The sequence below is a fragment of the Primulina tabacum genome, chromosome 10 (genome assembly GCF_025594145.1).
Source record: "Primulina tabacum isolate GXHZ01 chromosome 10, ASM2559414v2, whole genome shotgun sequence".
Lineage (NCBI taxonomy): Eukaryota > Viridiplantae > Streptophyta > Magnoliopsida > Lamiales > Gesneriaceae > Primulina > Primulina tabacum.
The window spans coordinates 28,483,763-28,510,230 of record NC_134559.1 but is presented as its reverse complement, the minus strand read 5'-3'; the positions used below and the strand labels follow the sequence as shown (position 1 = coordinate 28,510,230).

At 43.2% G+C, this 26,468-nt stretch overlaps 21 non-coding genes and 10 pseudogenes across 21 annotated transcripts; all 31 read right to left on the bottom strand.

The window, feature by feature from the left end:
- Nucleotides 1-110: 110 nt before the first annotated feature.
- LOC142510885 (5S ribosomal RNA) lies at nucleotides 111-228 on the bottom strand (annotated as a pseudogene).
- Nucleotides 229-910: 682 nt separating this feature from the next.
- On the bottom strand, nucleotides 911-1,028 carry LOC142507829 (5S ribosomal RNA). The gene has a single exon (XR_012806071.1). It is a non-coding gene; the product is annotated as a 5S ribosomal RNA (ribosomal RNA).
- A 680-nt stretch (nucleotides 1,029-1,708) lies between these two features.
- LOC142512531 (5S ribosomal RNA) lies at nucleotides 1,709-1,826 on the bottom strand (annotated as a pseudogene).
- A 682-nt stretch (nucleotides 1,827-2,508) lies between these two features.
- LOC142507827 (5S ribosomal RNA) lies at nucleotides 2,509-2,626 on the bottom strand. The gene has a single exon (XR_012806070.1). It is a non-coding gene; the product is annotated as a 5S ribosomal RNA (ribosomal RNA).
- A 681-nt stretch (nucleotides 2,627-3,307) lies between these two features.
- On the bottom strand, nucleotides 3,308-3,427 carry LOC142510805 (5S ribosomal RNA; annotated as a pseudogene).
- Nucleotides 3,428-4,104: 677 nt separating this feature from the next.
- LOC142516128 (5S ribosomal RNA) lies at nucleotides 4,105-4,225 on the bottom strand. The gene has a single exon (XR_012811940.1). It is a non-coding gene; the product is annotated as a 5S ribosomal RNA (ribosomal RNA).
- A 2,295-nt stretch (nucleotides 4,226-6,520) lies between these two features.
- On the bottom strand, nucleotides 6,521-6,639 carry LOC142515010 (5S ribosomal RNA). Its single transcript, XR_012810877.1, has one exon. It is a non-coding gene; the product is annotated as a 5S ribosomal RNA (ribosomal RNA).
- A 681-nt stretch (nucleotides 6,640-7,320) lies between these two features.
- Nucleotides 7,321-7,439, bottom strand: LOC142513615 (5S ribosomal RNA). Its single transcript, XR_012809553.1, has one exon. It is a non-coding gene; the product is annotated as a 5S ribosomal RNA (ribosomal RNA).
- A 669-nt stretch (nucleotides 7,440-8,108) lies between these two features.
- Nucleotides 8,109-8,229, bottom strand: LOC142511597 (5S ribosomal RNA; annotated as a pseudogene).
- Nucleotides 8,230-8,907: 678 nt separating this feature from the next.
- Nucleotides 8,908-9,026, bottom strand: LOC142514893 (5S ribosomal RNA). The gene has a single exon (XR_012810767.1). It is a non-coding gene; the product is annotated as a 5S ribosomal RNA (ribosomal RNA).
- Nucleotides 9,027-9,706: 680 nt separating this feature from the next.
- Nucleotides 9,707-9,827, bottom strand: LOC142509665 (5S ribosomal RNA). Its single transcript, XR_012807828.1, has one exon. It is a non-coding gene; the product is annotated as a 5S ribosomal RNA (ribosomal RNA).
- Nucleotides 9,828-10,511: 684 nt separating this feature from the next.
- LOC142510581 (5S ribosomal RNA) lies at nucleotides 10,512-10,629 on the bottom strand (annotated as a pseudogene).
- A 222-nt stretch (nucleotides 10,630-10,851) lies between these two features.
- On the bottom strand, nucleotides 10,852-10,968 carry LOC142511672 (5S ribosomal RNA; annotated as a pseudogene).
- A 1,322-nt stretch (nucleotides 10,969-12,290) lies between these two features.
- Nucleotides 12,291-12,409, bottom strand: LOC142507141 (5S ribosomal RNA). The gene has a single exon (XR_012805404.1). It is a non-coding gene; the product is annotated as a 5S ribosomal RNA (ribosomal RNA).
- A 685-nt stretch (nucleotides 12,410-13,094) lies between these two features.
- On the bottom strand, nucleotides 13,095-13,216 carry LOC142508326 (5S ribosomal RNA). Its single transcript, XR_012806546.1, has one exon. It is a non-coding gene; the product is annotated as a 5S ribosomal RNA (ribosomal RNA).
- Nucleotides 13,217-13,880: 664 nt separating this feature from the next.
- LOC142512158 (5S ribosomal RNA) lies at nucleotides 13,881-13,999 on the bottom strand (annotated as a pseudogene).
- Nucleotides 14,000-14,685: 686 nt separating this feature from the next.
- On the bottom strand, nucleotides 14,686-14,804 carry LOC142510165 (5S ribosomal RNA). The gene has a single exon (XR_012808293.1). It is a non-coding gene; the product is annotated as a 5S ribosomal RNA (ribosomal RNA).
- Nucleotides 14,805-15,485: 681 nt separating this feature from the next.
- Nucleotides 15,486-15,604, bottom strand: LOC142506353 (5S ribosomal RNA). The gene has a single exon (XR_012804647.1). It is a non-coding gene; the product is annotated as a 5S ribosomal RNA (ribosomal RNA).
- A 682-nt stretch (nucleotides 15,605-16,286) lies between these two features.
- Nucleotides 16,287-16,404, bottom strand: LOC142507335 (5S ribosomal RNA). Its single transcript, XR_012805595.1, has one exon. It is a non-coding gene; the product is annotated as a 5S ribosomal RNA (ribosomal RNA).
- Nucleotides 16,405-17,089: 685 nt separating this feature from the next.
- On the bottom strand, nucleotides 17,090-17,211 carry LOC142508325 (5S ribosomal RNA). Its single transcript, XR_012806545.1, has one exon. It is a non-coding gene; the product is annotated as a 5S ribosomal RNA (ribosomal RNA).
- Nucleotides 17,212-17,875: 664 nt separating this feature from the next.
- LOC142512412 (5S ribosomal RNA) lies at nucleotides 17,876-17,994 on the bottom strand (annotated as a pseudogene).
- Nucleotides 17,995-18,680: 686 nt separating this feature from the next.
- LOC142510583 (5S ribosomal RNA) lies at nucleotides 18,681-18,799 on the bottom strand (annotated as a pseudogene).
- Nucleotides 18,800-19,479: 680 nt separating this feature from the next.
- On the bottom strand, nucleotides 19,480-19,598 carry LOC142507397 (5S ribosomal RNA). Its single transcript, XR_012805656.1, has one exon. It is a non-coding gene; the product is annotated as a 5S ribosomal RNA (ribosomal RNA).
- Nucleotides 19,599-20,280: 682 nt separating this feature from the next.
- LOC142507140 (5S ribosomal RNA) lies at nucleotides 20,281-20,399 on the bottom strand. Its single transcript, XR_012805403.1, has one exon. It is a non-coding gene; the product is annotated as a 5S ribosomal RNA (ribosomal RNA).
- A 685-nt stretch (nucleotides 20,400-21,084) lies between these two features.
- LOC142507737 (5S ribosomal RNA) lies at nucleotides 21,085-21,206 on the bottom strand. The gene has a single exon (XR_012805985.1). It is a non-coding gene; the product is annotated as a 5S ribosomal RNA (ribosomal RNA).
- Nucleotides 21,207-21,869: 663 nt separating this feature from the next.
- LOC142514545 (5S ribosomal RNA) lies at nucleotides 21,870-21,988 on the bottom strand. Its single transcript, XR_012810434.1, has one exon. It is a non-coding gene; the product is annotated as a 5S ribosomal RNA (ribosomal RNA).
- Nucleotides 21,989-22,674: 686 nt separating this feature from the next.
- Nucleotides 22,675-22,793, bottom strand: LOC142506458 (5S ribosomal RNA). Its single transcript, XR_012804751.1, has one exon. It is a non-coding gene; the product is annotated as a 5S ribosomal RNA (ribosomal RNA).
- Nucleotides 22,794-23,344: 551 nt separating this feature from the next.
- On the bottom strand, nucleotides 23,345-23,463 carry LOC142507864 (5S ribosomal RNA). Its single transcript, XR_012806105.1, has one exon. It is a non-coding gene; the product is annotated as a 5S ribosomal RNA (ribosomal RNA).
- Nucleotides 23,464-24,149: 686 nt separating this feature from the next.
- Nucleotides 24,150-24,271, bottom strand: LOC142511766 (5S ribosomal RNA; annotated as a pseudogene).
- A 1,358-nt stretch (nucleotides 24,272-25,629) lies between these two features.
- On the bottom strand, nucleotides 25,630-25,748 carry LOC142508189 (5S ribosomal RNA). Its single transcript, XR_012806415.1, has one exon. It is a non-coding gene; the product is annotated as a 5S ribosomal RNA (ribosomal RNA).
- Nucleotides 25,749-26,252: 504 nt separating this feature from the next.
- On the bottom strand, nucleotides 26,253-26,371 carry LOC142510611 (5S ribosomal RNA). Its single transcript, XR_012808663.1, has one exon. It is a non-coding gene; the product is annotated as a 5S ribosomal RNA (ribosomal RNA).
- Between the last annotated feature and the right edge of the window lie 97 nt (nucleotides 26,372-26,468).

Here is a 26,468-nt window from a genome sequence, read left to right as displayed (position 1 = left end):
GTGCCCGAGCTACGTTGATTTCACGTATTATCTTGTCCCGGTCGAGATTCAGATTATTTGAGCCGAAAATCGTCTGTCAATAAGTAATCAAAAATAGAAAAACACGAAAAGGGGTGCAAACGAGGACTTCCCAGGGGGTCACCCATCCAAGTACTGCTCTCGTCTAAACACGCTTAACTTCGAAGTTCTTATGGGATCCGCTGTATTAGTGCTGGTATGATCGCACCCGACATTGAGTGGGATGTTTATTCTTATATCCCTCGACTACGTGTGGAGCGGGCGGCGATGGACAACACGCGGCACTGGTCTCGCCCAATCAGAACAATTAAGTTAAGCGTTCTGGCGCGATGGCAGAGCTAGGATGGGTGACCTCCTTGGAAAGCCATCGTGTTGCGACCATTTACGTAAATTATGGCTAAAAAAGTCGAAATAATTGTTTTTAATGAGCTAACCGTCTATGGAGTAATCTGCGTCATACCCTTCCGCACAGAACCGGCTCACGACAACAAAAATCGCTAAATGTTCCAAGAAAATAGAAAAAAATAAGAATAAGAAAATAGCGAATGCAATGCTATTATTATGCCTGGGATACGATAAAATGAAACTGGAATCGAATTTCGGACTTCCTAAGCCAATTTCTCGAGGAAACGGAAGCTTAACAGAAGCGGAAAATCGCAAATTAAAGGGTCTTAGAGAAGGAATTCGGCTAAAATCTCGCCAGCTCATTGCGGACTAATGAGTCTCGTTTGTTTGTCCGTTTACAATCAAATTAGCCTACAATTTTGTCCAAATCCGGCAGTGCCCGAGCTACGTTGATTTCACATGTCTTCTCTGGTCCCGGTCGAGAGTCAGATGATTTGAGCCAAAAATCGTCTGTCAACAAGTAATCAAAAATAGAAAAACACGAAAAGGGGTGCAAACGAGGACTTCCCAGGGGGTCACCCATCCAAGTACTGCTCTCGCCCAAGCACGCTAAACTTCGTAGTTCTGATGGGATCCGGTGTATTAGTGCTGGTATGATCGCACCCGACATTGAGTGGGATGTTTATTCTTATATCCCTCGACTACGTGTGGAGCGGGCGGCGATGGACAACACGCGGCACTGGTCTCGCCCAATCAGAACAATTAAGTTAGGCATGCTAGCGCGATGGCAGAGGTAGGATGGGTGACCTCCTTGGAAAGCCCTCGTGTCGCGACCATTTACGTAAATTATGGCTAAAACAGTCGAAATAATTGTTTTTAATGAGTTAACCGTCTATGGAGTAATCTGCGTCATACCCTTCCGCACAGAACCGGCTCACGACAACAAAAATCGCTAAATGTTCCAAGAAAATAGAAAAAAATAAGAATAAGAAAATAGCGAATGTAATGCTATTATTATGCCTGGGATACGATAAAATGAAACCGAAATCGAATTTTAGACTTCGTAAGCTGATTTCTTGAGGAAATGGAAGCTTAACAGAAGCGGAAAATCGCAAATTAGAGGGTCTTAGAGAAGGAATTCGGCTAAAATCTCGCCAGCTCATTGCAAAGTAACGAGTCTCGTTCGTTTGCCCGTTTACAATCAAATTAGCCTACAATTTTGTCCAAATACGGCAGTGCCCGAGCTACGTTGATTTCACGTATTATCTTGTCCCGGTCGAGATTCAGATTATTTGAGCCGAAAATCGTCTGTCAATAAGTAATCAAAAATAGAAAAACACGAAAAGGGGTGCAAACGAGGACTTCCCAGGGGGTCACCCATCCAAGTACTGCTCTCGTCTAAACACCCTTAACTTCGAGGTTCTTATGGTATCCGCTGTATTAGTGCTGGTATGATCGCACCCGACATTGAGTGGGATGTTTATTCTTATATCCCTCGACTACGTGTGGAGCGGGCGGCGATGGACAACACACGGCACTGGTCTCGCCTAATCAGAACAATTAAGTTAAGCGTTCTGGCGCGATGGCAGAGCTAGGATGGGTGACCTCCATGGAAAGCCATCGTGTTGCGACCATTTACGTAAATTATGGCTAAAAAAGTCGAAATAATTGTTTTTAATGAGCTAACCGTCTATGGAGTAATCTGCGTCATACCCTTCCGCACAGAACCGGCTCACGACAACAAAAATCGCTAAATGTTCCAAGAAAATAGAAAAAAATAAGAATAAGAAAATAGCGAATGTAATGCTATTATTATGCCTGGGATACGATAAAATGAAATCGGAATCGAATTTCGGACTTCCTTAGCCAATTTCTCGAGGAAACGGAAGCTTAACAGAAGCGGAAAATCGCAAATTAAAGGGTCTTAAAGAAGGAATTCGGCTAAAATCTCGCCAGCTCATTGCGGACTAATGAGTCTCGTTCGTTTGTCCGTTTACAATCAAATTAGCCTACAATTTTGTCCAAATCCGGCAGTGCCCGAGCTACGTTGATTTCACATCTCTTCTCTGGTCCTGATCGAGAGTCAGATGATTTGAGCCGAAAATCGTCTGTCAACAAGTAATCAAAAATAGAAAAACACGAAAAGGGGTGCAAACGAGGACTTCCCAGGGGGTCACCCATCCAAGTACTGCTCTCGCCCAAGCACGCTAAACTTCGTAGTTCTGATGGGATCCGGTGTATTAGTGCTGGTATGATCGCACCCGACATTGAGTGGGATGTTTATTCTTATATCCCTCGAGTACGTGTGGAGCGGGCGGCGATGGACAACACGCGGCACTGGTCTCGCCCAATCAGAACAATTAAGTTAGGCGTGCTAGCGCGATGGCAGAGCTAGGATGGGTGACCTCCCTGGAAAGCCCTCGTGTCGCGACCATTTACAAAAATTATGGCTAAAACAGTTGAAATAATTGTTTTTAATGAGTTAACCGTCTCCGGAGTAATCTGCGTCATACCCTTCCGCACAGAACCGGCTCACGACAACAAAAATCGCTAAATGTTCCCAGAAAATAGAAAAAAAATAAGATTAAGAAAATAGCGAATGTAATGCTATTATTATGCCTGGGATACGATAAAATGAAATCGGAATCGAATTTTAGACTTCGTAAGCGGATTTCTCGAGGAAACAGAAGCTTAACAGAAGCGGAAAATCGCAAATTAGAGGGTCTTAGAGAAGGAATTCGGCTAAAATCTCGCCAGCTCATTGCCAAGTAATGAGTCTCGTTCGTTTGCCCGTTTACAATCAAATTAGCCTACAATTTTGTCCAAATACGGCAGTGCCTGAGCTACGTTGATTTCAGGTCTTATCTGGTCCTGGTCGAGATTTAAATGATTTGATCCGAAAAACGTCTGTCAACAAGTAATCAAAAATAGAAAAACATGAAAAGGGGTGAAAACGAGGACTTCCAAGGGGGTCACCCCCATCCAAGTACTGCTCTCGCCCAAGCACGCTTAACTTCGGAGTTCTGATAGGATCCGGTGTATTAGTGCTGGTATGATCGCACCCAACATTGAGTGGGATGTTTATTCTTATATCCCTCGAATACGTGTGGAGCGGGCGGCGATGGACAACACGCGGCACTGCTCTCGCCCAATCAGAACAATAAAGTTAAGCGTTCTGGCGTGATGGGAGAGCTAGGATGGGTGACATCCCTGGAAAGTCCTCGTGTCGCGACCGTTTCCGTAAATTATGGCAAAAAAGTCGAAATAATTGTTTTTAATGAGTTAAGCGTCTCCGGAGTAATCTGCATCATACCCTTCCGCACCGAACCGGCTCACGACAACAAAAATCGCTAAATGTTCCCAGAAAAGTGAAAAAAATAAGAATAAGAAAATAGCGAATGTAAAGCTATTATAATGCTTGGATACGATAAATGAAACCGGAATCGAATTTCGGACTCACTAAGCGGATTTTTCGAGGAAACGGAAGATTAACAGAAGCGTAAAATCGCAAATTAGATGATTTTAGAGAAGTAATTCGGCTAAAATCTCGCCATCTCATTGCGGATTAATTAGTCTCGTTTGTTTGCCCGTTTACAATCAAATTAGGCTATAATTTTGTCCAAATCCGGCAGTGCCGGAGCTATGTTGATTTCACGTCTTATCTGGTTCCGATCGAGATTCAGATGATTTGAGCCGAAAATCCTCTGTCAACAAGTAATCAAAAATTGAAAAACACGGAAAGGGGTGCAACACGAGGACTTCCCAGGGGGTCACCCATCCTAGTACTGCGCTTTCGCCCAAGCACGCTTAACTTCGGAGTTCTGATGGGATCCGGTGCATTAGTTCTGGTATGATCGCACCCGACATTGAGTGGGATGTTTATTCTTATATCCCTCGAGTACGTGTGGAGCGGGCGGCGATGGACAACACGCGGCACTGCTCTCGCCCAATCAGAACCATGAAGTTAAGCGTTCTTGCACGATGGCAGAGCTAGGATGGGTGACCTCCCTGGGAAGTCCTCGTGTCGCGACCTTTTACGTAAATTATGGCTAAAACAGTTGAAATAATTGTTTTTAATGAGTTAACAGTGTCCGGAGTAATCTGCGTCATACCCTTCCGCACAGCACCTGTTGGAACTTTTCAAGTTCGCAATCTTGATTTTGATGTTAACAAAACTTGTTATTGTGTTTCTAACATATTTACTCAAGTGTGAAGTTGCAAACACAAGAAGCAAGCTGAAACTGAATTTTGCACAAACTGAATTTCTGGCGAGCTTTGGTATTTTGATGATATCTCTCAACTGGATTATCCAAATGACAATGCGCCAACTGGACTGATTAGAAAACTCACTTTGGAACAAATCGTATTTCGCGTCAGTTGGGCAAATCGGATGTTATGATGGTCTAACTGATCGCTCAATTACCGAAATGATCACACGAAAACAACAATCAGTTGAGTTTGAGCAGCTGCGGTATTTTGGTCATATTTTTCAGCTCGGTTATTGAAATGAAGCGATTCAGTATGCGTTGTAAAGATAAGACGATGATCTACAAATCATCTTCAGAAGTCAAAGTCGGAATCAAAGCTTAAGATGCTGATAAATGACGATGAAGTAACTGGTTCTGCACAAACTAAAATCAGCTAGGCTGATTTCAGCACACCAGCTGAAACTGAACCAACTGAACTAACTGCTGACTAGCTGACCAACCAACTGAACTGAACCAGCTGCTGACCAACTGAAACTGAACCAGACCAGCTGAAGACCAGTTGAACCAGACCAGCTGAAACTGAACCAGACCAGCTGAAACTGAACCAGACCAGCTGAAGACCAGTTGAACCAGTCCAACTGAACCAGTTGAACTGATTGACCAGTTGAGTTGACCAATTGACCAGAGTTGACCAGTCGAGAAAATGTCCAGCAAGACGAATTTGACCGTTGCTATTCCAGAAACAGTACAGAAACTTTCCAACGGTCATATTCTTGTGTCAAACGTATATATCAGTGTTGGAGCCTATAAATACAACATATTGAAGATCAAACAACAGCTTTTGAAGGGGATTCAAAGCATGGGCAGTTAGCATGAAAAAATCAGCTAGTTGAGAGCACAAGCCCTTGTGTGAGGATACATTTGAGATGTACACTGTAAATGATAAATTCCTCACACACAATCACTCACACATATACAAGAGAGTTGAACTTCAAAGATTAGTTGAGTGAGTCTTGCACAAAGACAATAAACTTGTGTATGTAGTCTTTGCATATGAGACATTAAAGAATATGCTGATTGTGAGGTGCTGCCTACAATTTTGAGTGCTAGGAGTTCTAGTTGGGTGCTGCCCTTCCGGAATGGGTTTGTACAAGTAGTTGTATAAATCAAAGTCTTCTAGTGGATCCTTCCCAAGAGGAAGAAGGAATTACGTAGGAGTGTTTGAAATCTCCTAATATACATAAACAAATTCGTTTCTATTTGTTTATTGCATTTGCTTATCATTTTCACTGTTTTTAAAGATGCATTGTTGAAGCATTTTATGTGTTCTTCAAATATCAAAATATTGTATACCAAGTGTTTGATAAAATACTTCAACTGAATATTTTTACTCATTCAACTTGCATATATTTTAAATGGTTTACAAAATATTTAATCGGTTTCTACGAAGGATTATTTCGAGTATCTTCCGCTTGGTTTTTAACCAAACTCGATTTAATTCATCGGTGTTCAATATTTCAAGAACCGAGCTATTGTAGCTCAATGATTATCCCCCCTAATCGATCCTATCAGCACCGGTTCACGACAACAAAAATAGCTAAATGTTCCCAGAAAATAGAAAAAAATAAGAACAAGAAAATAGCGAATGTAAAGCTATTATTATGCCTGTGATACGATAAAATTGAACAAGAATCGAATTTCGGACTCCCTAAGCGGATTTAACGAGGAAACATAAGCTTAACAGAAGCAAAAAATCGCAAATTAGAGGGTCTTGGAGAAGGAATTCGGCTAAGACAGTTTACAATCAAATTAGGCTATAATTTTGTCCAAATCCGGCAGTACCTGAGTTACGTTGATTTCACATGTCTTATTTGGACCCGATCGAGATTTAGAAGATTTGAGCCGAAAATCGTCTTTCAACAAGTAATCAAAAATAGAAAAACACGAAAAGGGTGCAACACGAGGACTTCTCAGGGGGTCACCCATCCTAATACTGCTCTCGCCCAAGCAAGCTTAACTCCGGAGTTCTGATGGGATCCGGTGCATTAGTGCTGGTATGATCGCACCCGACATTGAGTGAGATGTTTATTCTTATATCCCTCCAGTACGTGTGGAGCGGGCGACGATGGACAACACGCGGCGTTGCTCTCGCCCAATCAAAACCATGAAGTTAATCGTTATGGCGCGATGGCGGAGCTAGGATGGGTGACCTCCCTGGGAAGTCCACCTGTCGCGACAGTTTACGTAAATTATGGATAAAACAGTCGAAATAATTGTTTTTAATGAGTTAACCGTCTCTGGAGTAATCTGCGTCATACCCTTCCGCAAAGAACCGGCTCACGACAACAAAAATCGCTAAATGTTCCCAAAAAATAGAAAAAAAATAAGAATAAGAAAATAGCGAATGTGAAGCTATTATTATGCCTGGGATACGATAAAATGGAACCGGAATTGAATTTCGGACTTCCTAAGCGGATTTCTCGAGGCAATGGAAGCTTAACAGAAGCGGAAATTCGCAAATTAGATGGTCTTAGAGAAGGAATTCGGATAAAATCTCGCCAGCTCATTGTGGATTAATAAGTCTCGTTCGTTTGCCCGTTTACAATCAAATTAGGCTACAATTTTGTCCAAATCCGGCAGTGCCCGAGCTACGTTGATTTCACGTCTTATCTTGTCTCGATTGAGATTCAAATGATTTGAGCCAAAAATCGTCTGTCAACAAGTAATTAAAAATAGAAAAACACGAAAAGGGGTGCAACACGAGGACTTCCCAAGGGGTCACCCATCCTCGTACTGCTCTCGCCCATGCACGCTTAACTTCGGAGTTCTGATGGGATCCGGTGTCTTAGTGCTGGTATGATTGCACCCGACATTGAGTGGGATGTTTATTCTTATATCCCTCGAGTATGTGTGGAGCGGGCGACGATGGACAACACGCGGCACTGCTCTCGCCCAATAAGAACCATGAAGTTAAGTATTCTAGCGCATTGGCAGAGCTAGGATGGGTGACTTCCCTGAGAAGTCTTCGTGTCGCGACCTTTTATGTAAATTATGGCTAAAACAGTCGAAATAATTGTTTTTAATGAGTTAACCGTCTCCGGAGTAATCTGCGTCTTACCCTTCCGCACAGCACCGGCTCACGACAACAAAAATCTCTAAATGTTCCCAGAAAATAGAAAAAAATAGCGAATATAAAGCTATTATTATGCCTGGAATACGATAAAATGGAACTGGAATCGAATTTCGGACTTCTTAAGCGGATTTCTCGAGGAAACGGAAGCTTAACAGAAGCAAAAAAATGGCAAATTAGAGGGTCTTAGAGAAGGAATTCGGCTAAAATCTCGCCAGCTCATTGTGGAGTAATGAGTCTCGTTCGTTTGCCCATTTATAATCAAATTAGCCTACAATTTTGTCCAAATCCGGCAGTGCCCGAGCTATGTTGATTTCACACGTCTTCTCTGGTCCTAATCGAGAGTCAGATGAGTTGAGCCGAAAATCGTCTGTCAACAAGTAATCAAAAATAGAAAAACACGAAAAGGGGTGCCACACGAGGACTTCTCCCAGGGGGTCACCCATCCAAGTACTGCTCTCGTCTAAACACGCTTAACTTCGAAGTTCTTATGGGATCCGCTGTATTAGTGCAGGTATGATCGCACCCGACATTGAGTGGGATGTTTATTCTTATATCCCTCGACTACGTGTGGAGCGGGCGGCGATGGACAACACGCGGCACTGCTCTCGCCCAATCAGAACAATTAAATTAAGCGTTCTGGCGCGATGGCAGAGCTAGGATGGGTGACTCCCTGAAAAGTCCTCGTGTCTCGACCGTTTACGTAAATTATGGCTAAAACAGTAGAATTAATTGTTTTTAATGAGTTAACCGTCTCCGGAGTAATCTGCGTCATACCCTTCCACACAGAACCGGCTCACGACAACAAAAATAGCTAAATGTTCCCAGAAAATAGAAAAAAATAAGAATAAGAAAATAACGAATGTAAATCTATTATTATGTCTGGGATACGATAAAATGAAACCGGAATCGAATTTCGGACTTACTAAGCTGATTTTTCGAGGAAACGGAAGCTTAACAGAAGCGGAAAATCGCAAATTAGAGGGTCTTAGAGAAAGAATTTGGCTAAAATCTCGTCAGCTCATTGCGGATTAATAAGTCTCGTTTGTTTGCCCGTTTACAATCAAATTAGGCTACAATTTTGTCCAAATCCGGCTGTGCGCGAGCTACGTTGATTTCACGTCTTATCTGGTCCCGATCGAGATTCAGATGATTTGAGCTAAAAATCGTCTGTCAACAAGTAATCAAAAATAGAAAAACACGAAAATGGTACAACACGAGGACTTCCCAGGGGGTCACCCATCCTAGTACTGCTCTCGCCCAAGCACGCTTAATTTCGGAGTTCTGATGGGATCCGGTGCATTAGTGCTGGTATGATCGCACCCGACATTGAGTGGGATGTTTATTCTTATTTCCCTCGAGTACGTGTGGAGCGGGCGGCGATGGACAACACGCGGCACTGCTCTCGCCCAATCAGAACCATGAAGTTAATCGTTATGGTGCGATGTCGGATCTAGGATGGGTGACCTCCCTGGAAAGTCCTCGTGTCGCGACCGTTTACGTAATTTATGGCTAAAACAGTAGAAATAATTGTTTTTAATTAGTTAATCGTCTCCGGAGTTATCTGCGTCATACCCTTCCACACAGAACCGGCTCACGAGAACAAAAATAGCTAAATGTTCCCAGAAAATAGAAAAAAATAAGAATAAGAAAATAGCGAATGTAAAGCTATTATTATGCCTGGGATACGATAAAATGAAACCGGAATCGAATTTCAGACTTACTAAGCGGATTTTTCGAGGAAACAGAAGCTTAACAGAAGCGGAAAATCGCAAATTAGAGGGTCTTAGAGAAAGAATTCGGCTAAAATCTCGCCAGCTCATTGCGGATTAATGAGTCTCGTTCGTTTGCCCGTTTACAATCAAATTAGGCTACAATTTTGTCCAAATCCGGCAGTGCCCGAACTACGTTGATTTCACATGTCTCATCTGGTCACGATCGAGATTCAAATGATTTGAGCCGAAAATCGTTTGTCAACAAGTATTCAAAAATAGAAAAAAAGAAAAGGGTGCAACACGAAGACTTCCCAGGGGGTCACACATCGTAGTACTGCTCTCGCCCAAGCACGATTAAAACTTCGGAGTTCTGATGGGATCCAGTGCATTAGTGCTGGTATGATCGCACCCGACATTGAATGGGATGTTTATTCTTATATCCTTCGAGTATGTGTGGAGCGGGCAGCGATGGACAACATGCGGCACTGCTCTCGTCCAATCCGAACCACGAAGTTAAGAGTTCTGGCGCGATGGCAGAGCTAGGATGGGTGACCTCCTTGGGAAGTCCTCGTGTCGCGACCTTTTACGTAAATTATGGCTAAAACAGTCGAAATAATTGTTTTTAATGAGTTAACCTTCTCCGGAGTAATCTGCGTCATACCCTTTCGCACAGCACTGGCTCACGACAACAAAAATCGCTAAATGTTCCAAGAAAATAGAAAAAAAAATAAGAAGAAGAAAATAGCGAATGTAAAGCTATTATTATGCCTGAGATACGATAATATGAAACTAGAATTGAATTTCGAACTTTATTAGTGGATTTATCGAGGAAACGGAAGCTTAACAGAAGCGGAAAATCGCAAATTAGAGGGTTTTAGAGAAGGAATTCAACTAAAATCTCGCCAGCTCATTGCGGAGTAATAAGTCTCGTTGTTTTGCCCGTTTACAATCAAATTAGCCTACTATTTTGTCCAAATCCGGCAGTGCCCGAGCTACGTTGATTTCACATGTCTTCTCTGGTCCTTATCGAGAGTCAGATGATTTGAGCCAAAAATTCCCTGTCAACAAGTAATCAAAAATAGAAAAACACGAAAAAGAGTGCAACACGAGGATTCCCACTGGGTCAACCATCCAAGTACTGATCTCGCCCAAGCACGCTTATTTTCGGAGTTCTTATGGGATCTGGTGTATTAGTGCTGGTATGATCGTACCCGACATTGAGTGGGATGTTTATTCTTATATCCATAGAGTACGTGAGGAATGAGTCTCGTTCGTTTGCCCGTTTACAATCAAATTAGCCTACAATTTTGTCAAAATCCGGCAGTGCCCGAGCTACGTTGATTTCACATGTCTTCTCTGGTCCTGATCGAGAGTCAGATGATTTGAACCGAAAATCGTCTGTCAACAAGTAATTAAAAATAGAAAAACACGAAAAGGGGTGCAAACGATGACTTACCAGGGGGTCACCATCCAAGTACTGCTCTCGCCCAAGCACGCTTAACTTCGGAGTTCTGATGGGATCCGGTGTATTAGTGCTGGTATGATCTCACCCGACATTGAGTGGGATGTTTATTCTTATATCCCTCGAGTACGTGTGGAGCGGGCGACGATGGACAACATGCGGCACTGCTCTCGCCCAATCAGAACAATGAAGTTAAGCGTTCTGGCGCGATGGCAGTGCTAGGATGGGTGACCTCCTTGGAAAGTGCTCGTGTCGCGATCGTTTACATAAATTATGGCTCAAACAGTCGAAATAATTGTTTTTAATGAGTTAACCGTCTCCGGAGTAATCTGCGTCATACCCTTCCGCACAGAACCGGCTCACGACAACAAAAATCGCTAAATGTTTCCAGAAAATAGAAAAAAAATAAGAATAAGAAAATAGCGAATGTAAAGCTATAATTATGCCTGGGATACGATAAAGTGAAACCAAAATCGACATTGAGTGGGATGTTTATTCTTATATCCCTCCAGTACGTGTGGAGCGGGCGACGATGGACAACACGCGGCGTTGCTCTCACCCAATCAGAACCATGAAGTTAATCGTTATGGCGCGATGGCGGATCTAGGATGGGTGACCTCCCTGGGAAGTCCTCGTGTCGCCATCGTTTACGTAAATTATGGATAAAATAGTCGAAATAATTGTTTTTAATGATGGGATCCGGTGCATTAGTGCTGGTATGATCGAACCCGACATTGATTGGGATGTTTATTCTAATATCCCTCGAGCACGTGTGGAGCGGGCGGCGATGGACAACACGCGGCACTGTTCTCGCCCAATCAGAACCATGAAGTTAATCGTTATGGCGCGATGGCAGAGCTAGGACGGGTTAACTCCCTAGGAAGTCCTCGTGTCAAGACCGTTTACGTAATTTATGGATAAAACAGTCCAAATAATTGTTTTTAATGAGTTAACCGTCTCCGGAGTAATCTGCGTCATACCCTTCCGCACAGAACCGGCTCACGACAACAAAAATCGCTAAATGTTCCCAGAAAATAGAAAAAAAATAAGAATAAGAAAATAGCGAATGTAAAGCTATTATTATGTCTGGGATACGATAAAATGAAACCGGAATCGAATTTTAGACTTCGTAAGCGGATTTCTCGAGGAAACGGAAGTTAACAGAAGCGGAAAATCGCAAATTAGAGGGTCTTAGAGAAGGAATACGGCTAAAATCTCGTCAGCTCATTGCGGAGCAATGAGTCTCGTTCGTTTGCCCGTTTACACTCAAATTAGCCTACATCTTTTTCCAAATCCGGCAGTGCCCGAGCTACGTTGATTTCACATGTCTTCTCTGGTCCTGATCGAGATTCAGATGATTTGAGCCGAAAATCGTCTGTCAACAAGTAATCAAAAATATAAAAACACGAAAAGGGGTGCAACACGAGGACTTCCCAGGGTGTCACCCATCCTAGTACTGCTCTCGCCCTAGCACGCTTAATTTCGGAGTTCTGATGGGATCCGGTGTATTATTGCTGGTATGATCGCACGCGACATTGAGTGGGATGTTTATTCTTATATCCCTCAAGTACGTGTGGAGCGGGCGGCGATGGACAACACGCGGCACTACTTTCCCCCAATCAGAACCATGAAGTTAAGCTTTCTGGCGCGATGGCAGCGCTAGGATAGATGACCGCCCTGGGAAGTCCTCGTGTCGCAACCGTTTACGTAAATTTTGGCTAAAACAGTCGAAAATATTTTTATTTTTAATGAGTTAACCGTCTAAAGAGTAATCTGCGTCATACCCTTCCGCACAGAACCGGCTCACGACAACAAAAATCATAATTGTTTCCAGAAAATAGAAAAAAAAATAAGAATAAGAAAATAGCGAATGTAAAGCTAATATTATGCTTGGGATACGATAAAATGAAATCGAAATTGAATTTCGCACTTCTTAAGCGGATTTCTCGAGGAAACGGAAGCTTAACAAAAGCGAAAAATCGCAAATTAGAAGGTCTTAGAGTAGGAATTCGGCTAAAATCTCGCCAGCTCATTGCGGATTAATGAGTCTCGTTCGTTTGCCCGTTTACATTCAAATTAGGAAACAATTTTGTCCAAATCCGGCAAGTGCCCGAGCTACGTTGATTTCACGTCTTATCTGGTCTCGATCGAGATTCAGATGATTTGAGCCGAAAATCGTCTGTCAACAAGTAATCAAAAATAGAAAAACACGAACAAGGGTGCAACACGAGAACTGGGTCCCAGGGGGTCACCAATCCTAGTACTGCTCTCGCCCAAGCACGCTTAACTTCGGAGTTCTGATGGGATCCGGTGTATTAATGCTGGTATTATCGCACCTGACATTGAGTGGGATGTTTATTCTTATATCCCTCGAGTACGTGTGGAGCGGGCGGCGATGGACAACACGCGGCACTGCTCTCGCCCAATCAGAACCATGAAGTTAATCATTATGGCGTGATGGCGGAGCTAGGATGGGTGACCTCCTTGGGAGGGTCCTCGTGTCGCGACCGTTTACGTAAATTATGTATAAAACAGTTGAAATAATTGTTTTTAATGAGTTAACCGTCTCCGGAGTAATCTGCGTCATACCCTTCCGCACAGAACCGGCTTACGACAACAAAAATCGCTAAATGTTCACAGAAAATAGAAAAAAAATAAGAAGAAGAAAATAGCGAATGAAATGCTATTATTATTATTAGGAATCGAATTTCGGACTTCATAAGCGGATTTCTCGAGGAAACAGAAGCTTAACAGAAGCGGAAAATCGCAAATTAGAGGGTCTTAGAGAAGGAATTCGGCTAAAATCTCGCCAGCTCATTGCGGAGTAATGAGTCTCGTTCGTTTGCCCGTTTACAATCAAATTAGCCTACAATTTTGTCCAAATCCGGCAGTGCCCGAGCTACGTTGATTTCACATGTCTTCTCTGGTCCTGATCGAGAGTCAGATGATTTGAGCCGAAAATCGTCTGTCAACAAGTAATCAAAAATAGAAAAACACGAGAAGGGGTGCAACACGAGGACTTCCTAGGGGGTCACCCATCCTAGTACTGCTCTTTCCCAAGCACGCTTAACTTCGGAGTTATGATAGGAGCCGATGTATTAGTGCTGGTATGTTCGCACCCGACGTTGAGTGGGATGTTTATCCTTATATCCATCGAGTACATGTGGAGCGGGCGGCGATGGACAACACGCGGCACTGCTCTCGCCCAATCAGAACAATGAGGTTAATCGTTCTGGCGCGATGGCAGAGCTAGGATGGGTGACCTCCCTTGGAAGTCCTCGTGTCGCGACCATTTACGTAATTTATAGCTAAAACAGTCGAAATAATTGTTTTTAATGAGTTAAACGTCTCAGGAGTAATCTGCGTCATACCCTTCCGCACAGAACCGACTCACGACAACAAAAATCTCTAAATGTTTCAAGAAAATAGAAAAAAAATAATAATAAGAAAATAACGAATGTAAAGCTATTATTATGCCTGGGATACGATAAAATGGAACCGGAATCGAATTTCGGACTTCCTAAGCGGATTTCTCGAGGAATAGGAAACTTAACAGAACCGCAAAATCGCAAATTAGAGGGTCTTAGAGAAGGAATTCGGCTAAAATCTCGTCAGCTCATTTCGGAGTAATGAGTCTCGTTCGTTTGCCCGTTTACATTCAAATTATACTACAATTTTGTCCAAATCTAGCAGTGCCCGAGCAACGTTGATTTCACATTTCTTATCTGATCCCGATAGAGATTTAGATGATTTGAGCCAAAATCGTCTGTCAACAAGTAAACAATCAAAAATAGAAAAACACGAAAAATGGTGCAACATGAGGTCTTCCCAGGGGGTCACCCATCCTAGTACCGCTATAACCCAAGCACGCTCAACTTCGGAGTTCTGATGGGATCCGATGCATTAGTGCTGGTATGATCGCACCCGACTTTGAGTGGGATGTTTATTCATATATCCCTCGAGTACGTGTGAAGCGGGCGGCGATGGACAACACGCGGCACTGCTCTCGCCCAATCAGAACCATGAAGTTAATCTTTATGGCGCGATGGCAGAGCTAGGATGGGTTACCTCGCAGGGACGTCCTCGTGTCGCGACCATTTACGTAATTTATGGATAATAGAGTCGAAATAATATTTTTTAATGAGTTAACCGTCTCCGGAGTAATCTGCGTCATACCCTTCCGCACAGAACCGGCTCACGACAACAAAAATCGCTAAATGTTCCCCGAAAATAGAAAAAAAATAAGAAGAAGAAAATAGCGAATGTAAAGTTATTATTATGCCTGAGATACAATAAAATGAAACCGGAATCGAATTTCGGACTTACTAAGCGGATTTATCAAGGAAACAGAAGATTAACAGAAGCGGAAAATTACAAATTAGAGGGTCTTAGAGAAGGAATTCGGCTAAAATCTCGCCAGCTCATTGCGGATTAATGAGTCTCGTTCGTTTGCCCGTTTACAATCAAATTAGGCTACAATTTTGTCCAAATCCGGCAGTACCCGAGCTACGTTGATTTCACGTCTTATCTGGTCCCGATCGAGATTCAGATGATTTGAGGCGAAAATCGTCTGTCAACAAGCAATCAAAAATAGAAAAACACGAAAAGAGGTGCAACACGAAGACTTCCCAGGGGGTCACCCATCCTAGTACTGCTCTCGCCCAAGCACGCATAACTTCGGAGTTCTGATGGGATCCGGTGCCTTAGTGCTGGTATGATCGAACCCGGCATTGATTGGGATGTTTATTCTTATATCCCTCGAGTACGTGTGGAGCGAGCGGCGATGGACAACACGCGGCACTGCTCTCGCCCAATCAGAACCATGAAGTTAATCGTTATGGCGCGATGGCAGAGCTAAGACGGGTTAACTCCCTGGGAAGTCCTCGTGTCGCGACCATTTACGTAATTTATGGATAAAACAGTCAAAATAATTGTTTTTAATGAGTTAACCGTCTCCGGAGTAATCTGCGTCATACCCTTCCGCACAGAACTGGCTCACGACCACAAAAATTGTTAAATGTTCCCAGAAAATAGAAAAAAAATAAGAATAAGAAAATAGCGAATGTAAAGCTATTATTATGTCTGGGATACGATAAAATGAAACCGGAATCGAATTTTAGACTTCGTAAGCGGATTTCTCGAGGAAACGGAAGTTAACAGAAGCGGAAAATCGCAAATTAGAGGGTCTTAGAGAAGGAATTCGGCTAAAATCTCGTCAGCTCATTGCGGAGCAATGAGTCTCGTTCGTTTGCCCGTTTACACTCAAATTAGCCTACATCTTTGTCCAAATCCGGCAGTGCCCGAGCTACGTTGATTTCACATGTCTTCTCTGGTCCTGATCGAGATTTAGATGATTTGAGCCGAAAATCGTCTGTCAACAAGTAATCAAAAATATAAAAACACGAAAAGGGGTGCAACACGAGGACTTCCCAGGGTGTCACCATCCTAGTACTGCTCTCGCCCAAGCACGCTTAATTTCGGAGTTCTGATGGGATCCGGTGTATTATTGCTGGTATGATCGCACGCGACATTGAGTGGGATGTTTATTCTTATATCCCTCAAGTACGTGTGGAGCGGGCGGCGATGGACAACACGCGGCACTACTTTCCCCCAATCAGAACCATGAAGTTAAGCTTTCTGGCGCGATGGCAGCGCTAGGATGGATGACCGCCCTGGGAAGTCCTCGTGTCGCAACCGTTTACGTAAATTTTGGCTAAAACAGTCGAAAATTTTTTTATTTTTAATGAGTTAACCGTCTAAAGAGTAATCTGCGTCATACCCTTCCGCACAGAACCGGCTCACGACAACAAAAATCATAATTGTTTCCAGAAAATAGAAAAAAAAATAAGAATAAGAAAATAGCGAATGTAAAGCTATTATTATGCTTGGGATACGATAAAATGAAATCGAAATTGAATTTCGGACTTCTTAAGCGGATTTCTCGAAGAAACGGAAGCTTAACAGAAGCAAAAAATCGCAAATTAGAAGGTCTTAGAGTAGGAATTCGGCTAAAATCTCGCCAGCTCATTGCGGATTAATGAGTCTCGTTCGTTTGCCCGTTTACATTCAAATTAGGAAACAATTTTGTCCAAATCCGGCAAGTGCCCGAGCTACATTGATTTCACGTCTTATCTGGTCTCGATCGAGATTCAGATGATTTGAGCCGAAAATCGTCTGTCAACAAGTAATCAAAAATAGAAAAACACGAACAAGGGTGCAACACGAGAACTGGGTCCCAGGGGGTCACCAATCCTAGTACTGCTCTCGCCCAAGCACGCTTAACTTCGGAGTTCTGATGGGATCCGGTGTATTAATGCTGGTATTATCGCACCTGACATTGAGTGGGATGTTTATTCTTATATCCCTCGAGTACGTGTGGAGCGGGCGGCGATGGACAACACGCGGCACTGCTCTCGCCCAATCAGAACCATGAAGTTAATCATTATGGCGTGATGGCGGAGCTAGGATGGGTGACCTCCTTGGGAGGGTCCTCGTGTCGCGACCGTTTACGTAAATTATGTATAAAACAGTTGAAATAATTGTTTTTAATGAGTTAACCGTCTCCGGAGTAATCTGCGTCATACCCTTCCGCACAGAACCGGCTTACGACAACAAAAATCGCTAAATGTTCACAGAAAATAGAAAAAAAATAAGAAGAAGAAAATAGCGAATGTAAAACTATAATTATTATTAGGAATCGAATTTCGGACTTCATAAGCGGATTTCTCGAGGAAACAGAAGCTTAACAGAAGCGGAAAATCGCAAATTAGAGGGTCTTAGAGAAGGAATTCAGCTAAAATCTCGCCAGCTCATTGCGGAGTAATGAGTCTCGTTCGTTTGCCCGTTTACAATCAAATTAGCCTACAATTTTGTCCAAATCCGGCAGTGCCCGAGCTTCGTTGATTTCACATGTCTTCTCTGGTCCTGATCGAGAGTCAGATGATTTGAGCCGAAAATCGTCTGTCAACAAGTATTCAAAAATAGAAAAACACGAGAAGGGGTGCAACACGAGGACTTCCTAGGGGGTCACCCATCCTAGTACTGCTCTTTCCCAAGCACGCTTAACTTCAGAGTTATGATAGGAGCCGATGTATTAGTGCTGGTATGTTCGCACCCGACATTGAGTGGGATGTTTATCCTTATATCCATCGAGTACATGTGGAGCGGGCGGCGATGGACAACACGCGGCACTGCTCTCGCCCAATCAGAACAATGAGGTTAATCGTTCTGGCGCGATGGCAGAGCTAGGATGGGTGACCTCCCTTGGAAGTCCTCGTGTCGCGACCGTTTACGTAATTTATGGCTAAAACAGTCGAAATAATTGTTTTTAATGAGTTAAACGTCTCAGGAGTAATCTGCGTCATACCCTTCCGCACAGAACCGACTCACGACAACAAAAATCTCTAAATGTTTCAAGAAAATAGAAAAAAAATAAGAATAAGAAAATAACGAATGTAAAGCTATTATTATGCTTGGGATACGATAAAATGGAACCGGAATCGAATTTCGGACTTCCTAAGCGGATTTCTCGAGGAAAATGAAGCTTAACAGAACCGCAAAATCGCAAATTAGATGGTCTTAGAGAAGGAATTCGGCTAAAATCTCGCCAGCTCATTTCGGAGTAATGAGTCTAGTTCGTTTGCCCGTTTACAATCAAATTAGACTACAATTTTGTCCAAATCTGGCAGTGCCCGAGCAACGTTGATTTCACATTTCTTATCTGATCCCGATAGAGATTCAGATGATTTGAGCCAAAATCGTCTGTCAACAAGTAAACAATCAAAAATAGAAAAACACGAAAAAGGGTGCAACATGAGGTCTTCCCAGGGGGTCACCCATCCTAGTACCGCTATAACTCAAGCACGCTCAACTTCGGAGTTCTGATGGGATCCGATGCATTAGTGCTGGTATGATCGCACCCGACTATGTGTGGGATGTTTATTCATATATCCCTCGAGTACGTGTGAAGCGGGCGGCGATGGACAACACGCGGCACTGCTCTCGCCCAATCAGAACCATGAAGTTAATCTTTATGGCGCGATGGCAGAGCTAGGATGGGTTACCTCGCTGGGACGTCCTCGTGTCGCGACCATTTACGTAATTTATGGATAATAGAGTCGAAATAATATTTTTTAATGAGTTAACCGTCTCCGGAGTAATCTGCGTCATACCCTTCCGCACAGAACCGGCTCACGACAACAAAAATCGCTAAATGTTCCCCGAAAATAGAAAAAAAATAAGAAGAAGAAAATAGCGAATGTAAAGCTATTATTATGCCTGAGATACAATAAAATGAAACCGGAATCGAATTTCGGACTTACTAAGCGGATTTATCAAGGAAACAGAAGAATAACAGAAGCGGAAAATCACAAATTAGAGGGTCTTAGAGAAGGAATTCGGCTAAAATCTCGCCAGCTCATTGTGGATTAATGAGTCTCGTTCATTTGCCCGTTTACAATCAAATTAGGCTACAATTTTGTCCAAATCCGGCAGTACCCGAGCTACGTTGATTTCACGTCTTATCTGGTCACGATCGAGATTCAGATGATTTGAGGCGAAAATCGTCTGTCAACAAGCAATCAAAAATAGAAAAACACGAAAAGGGTGCAACACGAAGACTTCCCAGGGGGTCACCCATCCTAGTACTGCTCTCGCCCAAGCATGCATAACTTCGGAGTTCTGATGGGATCCGGTGCCTTAGTGCTGGTATGATCGAACCCGGCATTGATTGGGATGTTTATTCTTATATCCCTCGAGTACGTGTGGAGCGAGCGGCGATGGACAACACGCGGCACTGCTCTCGCCCAATCAGAACCATGAAGTTAATCGTTATGGCGCGATGGCAGAGCTAAGACGGGTTAACTCCCTGGGAAGTCCTCGTGTCGCGACCGTTTACGTAATTTATGGATAAAACAGTCAAAATAATTGTTTTTAATGAGTTAACCGTCTCCGGAGTAATCTGCGTCATACCCTTCCGCACAGAACCGGCTCACGACCACAAAAATTGCTAAATGTTCCTAGAAAATAGAAAAAAAATAAGAATAAGAAAATAGCGAATGTAAAGCTATTATTATGTCTGGGATACGATAAAATGAAACCGGAATCGAATTTTAGACTTCGTAAGAGGATTTCTCGAGGAAACGGAAGTTAACAGAAGCGGAAAATCGCAAATTAGAGGGTCTTAGAGAAGGAATTCGGCTAAAATCTCGTCAGCTCATTGCGGAGCAATGAGTCTCGTTCGTTTGCCCGTTTACACTCAAATTAGCCTACATCTTTTTCCAAATCCGGCAGTGCCCGAGCTACGTTGATTTCACATGTCTTCTCTGGTCCTGATCGAGATTCAGATGATTTGAGCCGAAAATCGTCTGTCAACAAGTAATCAAAAATATAAAAACACGAAAAGGGGTGCAACACGAGGACTTCCCAGGGTGTCACCCATCCTAGTACTGCTCTCGCCCTAGCACGCTTAATTTCGGAGTTCTGATGGGATCCGGTGTATTATTGCTGGTATGATCGCACGCGACATTGAGTGGGATGTTTATTCTTATATCCCTCAAGTACGTGTGGAGCGGGCGGCGATGGACAACACGCGGCACTACTTTCCCCCAATCAGAACCATGAAGTTAAGCTTTCTGGCGCGATGGCAGCGCTAGGATAGATGACCGCCCTGGGAAGTCCTCGTGTCGCAACCGTTTACGTAAATTTTGGCTAAAACAGTCGAAAATATTTTTATTTTTAATGAGTTAACCGTCTAAAGAGTAATCTGCGTCATACCCTTCTGCACAGAACCGGCTCACGACAACAAAAATCATAATTGTTTCCAGAAAATAGAAAAAAAAATAAGAATAAGAAAATAGCGAATGTAAAGCTATTATTATGCTTGGGATACGATAAAATGAAATCGAAATTTAATTTCGGACTTCTTAAGCGGATTTCTCGAGGAAACGGAAGCTTAACAGAAGCAAAAAATCGCAAATTAGAAGGTCTTAGAGTAGGAATTCGGCTAAAATCTCGCCAGCTCATTGCGGATTAATGAGTCTCGTTCGTTTGCCCGTTTACAATCAAATTAGGAAACAATTTTGTCCAAATCCGGCAAGTGCCCGAGCTACGTTGATTTCACGTCTTATCTGGTCTCGATCGAGATTCAGATGATTTGAGCCGAATATCGTCTTTCAACAAGTAATCAAAAATAGAAAACCACGAACAAATGTGCAACACGAGAACTGGGTCCCAGGGGGTCACCAATCCTAGTACTGCTCTCGCCCAAGCACGCTTAACTTCGGAGTTCTGATGGGATCCGGTGTATTAGTGCTGGTATTATCGCACCTGACATTGTGTGGGATGTTTATTCTTATATACCTCGAGTACGTGTGGAGCGGGCGGCGATGGACAACACGCGGCACTGCTCTCGCCCAATCAGAACCATGAAGTTAATCGTTATGGCGCGATGGCGGAGCTAGGATGGGTGACCTCCCTGGGAGGGTCCTCGTGTCACGACCGTTTACGTAAATTATGGATAAAACAGTTGAAATAATTGTTTTTAATGAGTTAACCGTCTCCGGAGTAATCTGCGTCATACCCTTCCGCACAGAACCGGCTTACGACAACAAAAATCGCTAAATGTTCACAGAAAATAGAAAAAAATAAGAAGAAGAAAATAGCGAATGTAAAGCTATTATTATTATTAGGAATCGAATTTCGAACTTCCTAAGCGGATTTCTCGAGAAAACAGAAGCTTAACAGAAGCGGAAAATCGCAAATTAGAGTGTCTTAGAGAAGGAATTCGGCTAAAATCTTGCCAGCACATTGCGGAGTAATGAGTCTCGTTCGTTTGCCCGTTTATAATCAAATTAGGCTACAATTTTGTCCAAATCCGGCAGTGCTCGAGCTACGTTGATTTCACATTTCTTATCTGGTCCCGATCGAGATTCAGATGATTTAAGCAGAAAATCGTCTGTCAACAAGTAATCAAAAATAGTAAAACACGAAAAGGGGTGCAACACGAGGACTTCCCAGAGGGTCACTCATCCTAGTACTGCTCTCGCCCAAGCAAGCTTAACTTCGGAGTTCTGATGGGATCCGGTGCATTAGTGCTGGTATGATCGCACCCGACATTGAGTGGAATGTTTATTCTTATATCCCTCGAGTACGTGTGGAGCGGGTGGCGATGGACAACACGCGGCACTGCTCTCGTCCAATCAGAACCATGAAGTTAAGCATTCTGGCGCGATGGCAGAGCTAGGATGGGTACCTCCCTGGGAAGTCCTCGTGTCGCGACCTGTTACGTAAATTATGGCTAAAAAAGTCGAAATAATTGTTTTTAATGAGTTAAACGTCTCAGGAGTAATCTGCGTCATACCCTTCCGCACAGAACCGACTCACGACAACAAAAATCTCTAAATGTTTCAAGAAAATAGAAAAAAAATAAGAATAAGAAAATAACGAATGTAAAGCTATTATTATGCCTGGGATACGATAAAATGGAACCGGAATCGAATTTCGGACTTCCTAAGCGGATTTCTCGAGGAAAATGAAGCTTAACAGAACCGAAAAATTGCAAATTAGAGGGTCTTAGAGAAGGAATTCGGCTAAAATCTCGCCAGCTCATTTCGAAGTAATGAGTCTCGTTCGTTTGCCCGTTTACAATCAAATTAGACTACAATTTTGTCCAAATCTGGCAGTGCCCGAGCAACGTTGATTTCACATTTCTTATCTGATCCCGATAGAGATTCAGATGATTTGAGCCGAAAATCGTCTGTCAACAAGTAAACAATCAAAAATAGAAAAACACGAAAAAGGGTGCAACATGAGGTCTTCCCAGGGGGTCACCCATCCTAGTACCGCTATAACCCAAGCACGCTTAACTTCGGAGTTCTGATGGGATCCGATGCATTAGTGCTGGTATGATCGCACCCGACTTTGAGTGGGATGTTTATTCATATATCCCTCGAGTACGTGTGAAGCGGGCGGCGATGGACAACACGCGGCACTGCTCTCGCCCAATCAGAATCATGAAGTTAATCATTATGGCGCGATGGCAGAGCTAAGACGGGTTAACTCCCTGGGAAGTCCTCGTGTCGCGACCGTTTACGTAATTTATGGATAAAACAGTCCAAATAATTGTTTTTAATGAGTTAACCGTCTCCGGAGTAATCTGCGTCATACCCTTCCGCACAGAACTGCCTCACGACAACAAAAATCGCTAAATGTTCCCAGAAAATAGAAAAAAAATAAGAATAAGAAAATAGCGAATGTAAAGCTATTATTATGTCTGGGATACGATAAAATGAAACCGGAATCGTTCGTTTGCCCGTTTACACTCAAATTAGCCCACAATTTTGTCCAAATCCGGCAGTGCCCGAGCTACGTTGATTTCACATGTCTTCTCTGGTCCTGATCGAGATTCAGATGATTTGAGCCGAAAATCGTCTGTCAACAAGTAATCAAAAATATAAAAACACGAAAAGGGGTGCAACACGAGGACTTCCCAGGGTGCCACCCATCCTAGTACTGCTCTCGCCCAAGCACGCTTAATTTCGGAGTTCTGATGGGATCCGGTGTATTATTGCTAGTATGATCGCACCCGACATTGAGTGGGATGTTTATTCTTATATCCCTCAAGTACGTGTGGAGCGGGCGGCGATGGACAACACGCGGCACTGCTTTCCCCCAATCAGAACCATCAAGTTAAGCTTTCTGGCGCGATGGCAGCGCTAGGATGGGTGACCGCCCTGGGAAGTCCTCGTGTCGCGACCGTTTACGTAAATTATGGCTAAAACAGTCGAAAATTTCTTTATTTTTAATGAGTTAACCGTCTACAGAGTAATCTGCGTCATACCCTTCCGCACAGAACCGGCTCACGACAACAAAAATCATAATTGTTTCCAGAAAATAGAAAAAAAAAATAAGAATAAGAAAATAGCGAATGTAAAGCTATTATTATGCTTGGGATACGATAAAATGAAATCGAAATTGAATTTCGGACTTCTTAAGCGGATTTCTCGAGTAAACGGAAGCTTAACAGAAGCGAAAAATCGCAAATTAGAAGGTCTTAGAGTAGGAATTCGGCTAAAATCTCGCCAGCTCATTGCGGATTAATGAGTCTCGTTCGTTTGCCCGTTTACAATCAAATTAGGAAACAATTTTGTCCAAATCCGGCAAGTGCCCGAGCTACGTTGATTTCACGTCTTATCTGGTCTCGATCGAGATTCAGATGATTTGAGCCGAAAATCGTCTGTCAACAAGTAATCAAAAATAGAAAAACACGAACAAGGGTACAACACGAGAACTGGGTCCCAGGGGGTCACCAATCCTAGTACTGCTCTCGCCCAAGCACGCTTAACTTCGGAGTTCTGATGGGATCCGATGCATTACTGCTGGTATTATGGCACCCGACATTAAGGGGGATGTTTATTCTTATATCCCTCGTATACGTGTGGAGCGCGCGGCGATGAACAACACGCGGCACTGCTCTCGCCAATCAGAACAATGAAGTTAAGCGTTCTGGCGCGATGGCAGAGCTAGGATGGGTGACCTCCATGGGAAGTCCTCGTGTCGCGACCGTTTACGTAAATTATGGATAAAATAGTCGAAATAATTGTTTTTAATGAGTTAACCTTCTCCGGAGTAATCTACGTAATACTCTTCCATACAGAACCAGCTCACGACAACAAAAATCGCTAAATGTTCCCAGAAAATAGAAAAAAAATAAGAATAAGAAAATAGCGAATGTATAGTTATTATTATGCCTGGGATACTTCAAAATAAAACCGAAATCGAATTTCGAAATTCCTAAGCCGATTTCTCGAAGAAACGGAAGTTTAACAGAAGCGGACAATCGCAAATTAGAGGGTCTTAGAGAAGGAATTCTGCTAAAATCTCGCCAGCTCATTGCGGAGTAATGAGTCTCGTTTGTTTGCCCGTTTACAATCAAATTAGGCTACAATTTTGTCCAAATCCGGCAGTGCCCGAACTACGTTGATTTTACCTCTTATCTGGTCCAGATCGAGATTCAGATGATTTGAGCCGAAAATCGTCTATCAACAAGTGCTGGTATGATCGCACCTGCCATTGAGTGGTAAGTTTATTCTTATATCCCTCGAGTACGTGTGGAGCGGGCGGCGATGGACAACACGCGGCACTGCTCTCGCCCAATCAGAACCATGAAGTTAAGCGTTCTGGCGCGATGGCAAAGCTAGGATGGGTGACCTCCCTAGGAAGTCCTCGTGTCGCGACCGTTTACGTAAATTGTGGCTAAAACAGTCGAAATAATTGTTTTTAATGAGTTAACCGTCCCCGGAGTAATCTGCGTCATACCCTTCCGCATAGAACCGACTCAAGACAACAAAAATCGCTAAATGTTCCAAGAAAATAGAAATAAAAAATAAAAATAAAAAAATAGCGAATGTAAAACTATTATTTTGCCTGAGATACGATAAAATGGAACCGGAATTGAATTTCGGACTTCCTAAACGGATTTCTAGAGGAAAAGGAAGCTTAACAAAAGCGGAAAATCGCAAATTAAAGGGACTAAGAGAAGGAATTCGGCTAAAATCTCGCCAGCTCATTTCGGAGTAATGAGTCTCGTTCGTTTGCCCGTTTACAATCAAATTAGGCTACAATTTTGTCTAAATCCGGCAGTGCCCGAGCCACGTTGATTTCACAGGTCTTTTCAGGTCCCGATCAAGATTCAGAAGATTTGAGCCGAAAATCGTCTTTCAACAAGTAATCAAAAATAGAAAAACACGAAAAGGGGTGCAACACGAGGACTTCCCAGGGGGTCACCCATCCTAGTACTGATCTTGCCCAAGCACGCTTAACTTAGGTGTTCTGATGGGAGCCGATGTATTAGTGCTGGTATGATCGCACCTGCCATTGAGTGAAAAGTTTATTCTTATATCCCTCGAGTACGTGTGGAGCGGGCGGCGATGGACAACACGCGGCACTACTCTCGCCCAATCAGAACCATGAAGTTAAGTGTTCTGGTGCGATGGCAGAGCTAGGATGGGTGACCTCCTTGTGAAGTCCTCGTGTCGCGACCGTTTACGTAAATTGAACGATAAAATTGAACCGGAATCGAATTTGAACTTCCTAAGCGGATTTCTCGAGGAAACAAAAGCTTAACAGAAGCGGAAAATCGCAAGTAAGAGTGTCTTAGAGAAGGAATTCGGCTAAAATCACGCCAGCTCATTGCGGAGTAATGAGTCTCGTTCGTTTGCCCGTTTACAATAAAATTAGGCTACAATTTTGTCCAAATCCGGCAATGCACGAGCTACGTTGATTTCACATGTCTTCTTTGGTTCTGATCGAGATTCAGATGATTTGAGCCGAAAATCATCTGTCAACAAGTAATCAAAAATAGAAAAACACGAAAAGGGGTGCAACACGAGGACTTCCTAGGGGGTCACCCATCCTAGTACTACTCTCGCCCACGCACGCTTAACTTCGGAGTTCTTATGGGATCCGGTGCATTAGTGCTGGTATGATCGCACCCGAAATTGAGTGGGATGTTTATTCTTATATCCCTCGAGTACGTGTGGAGCGGGCGGCGATGGACCACACACGGCACTGCTCTCGCCCAATCAGGACCA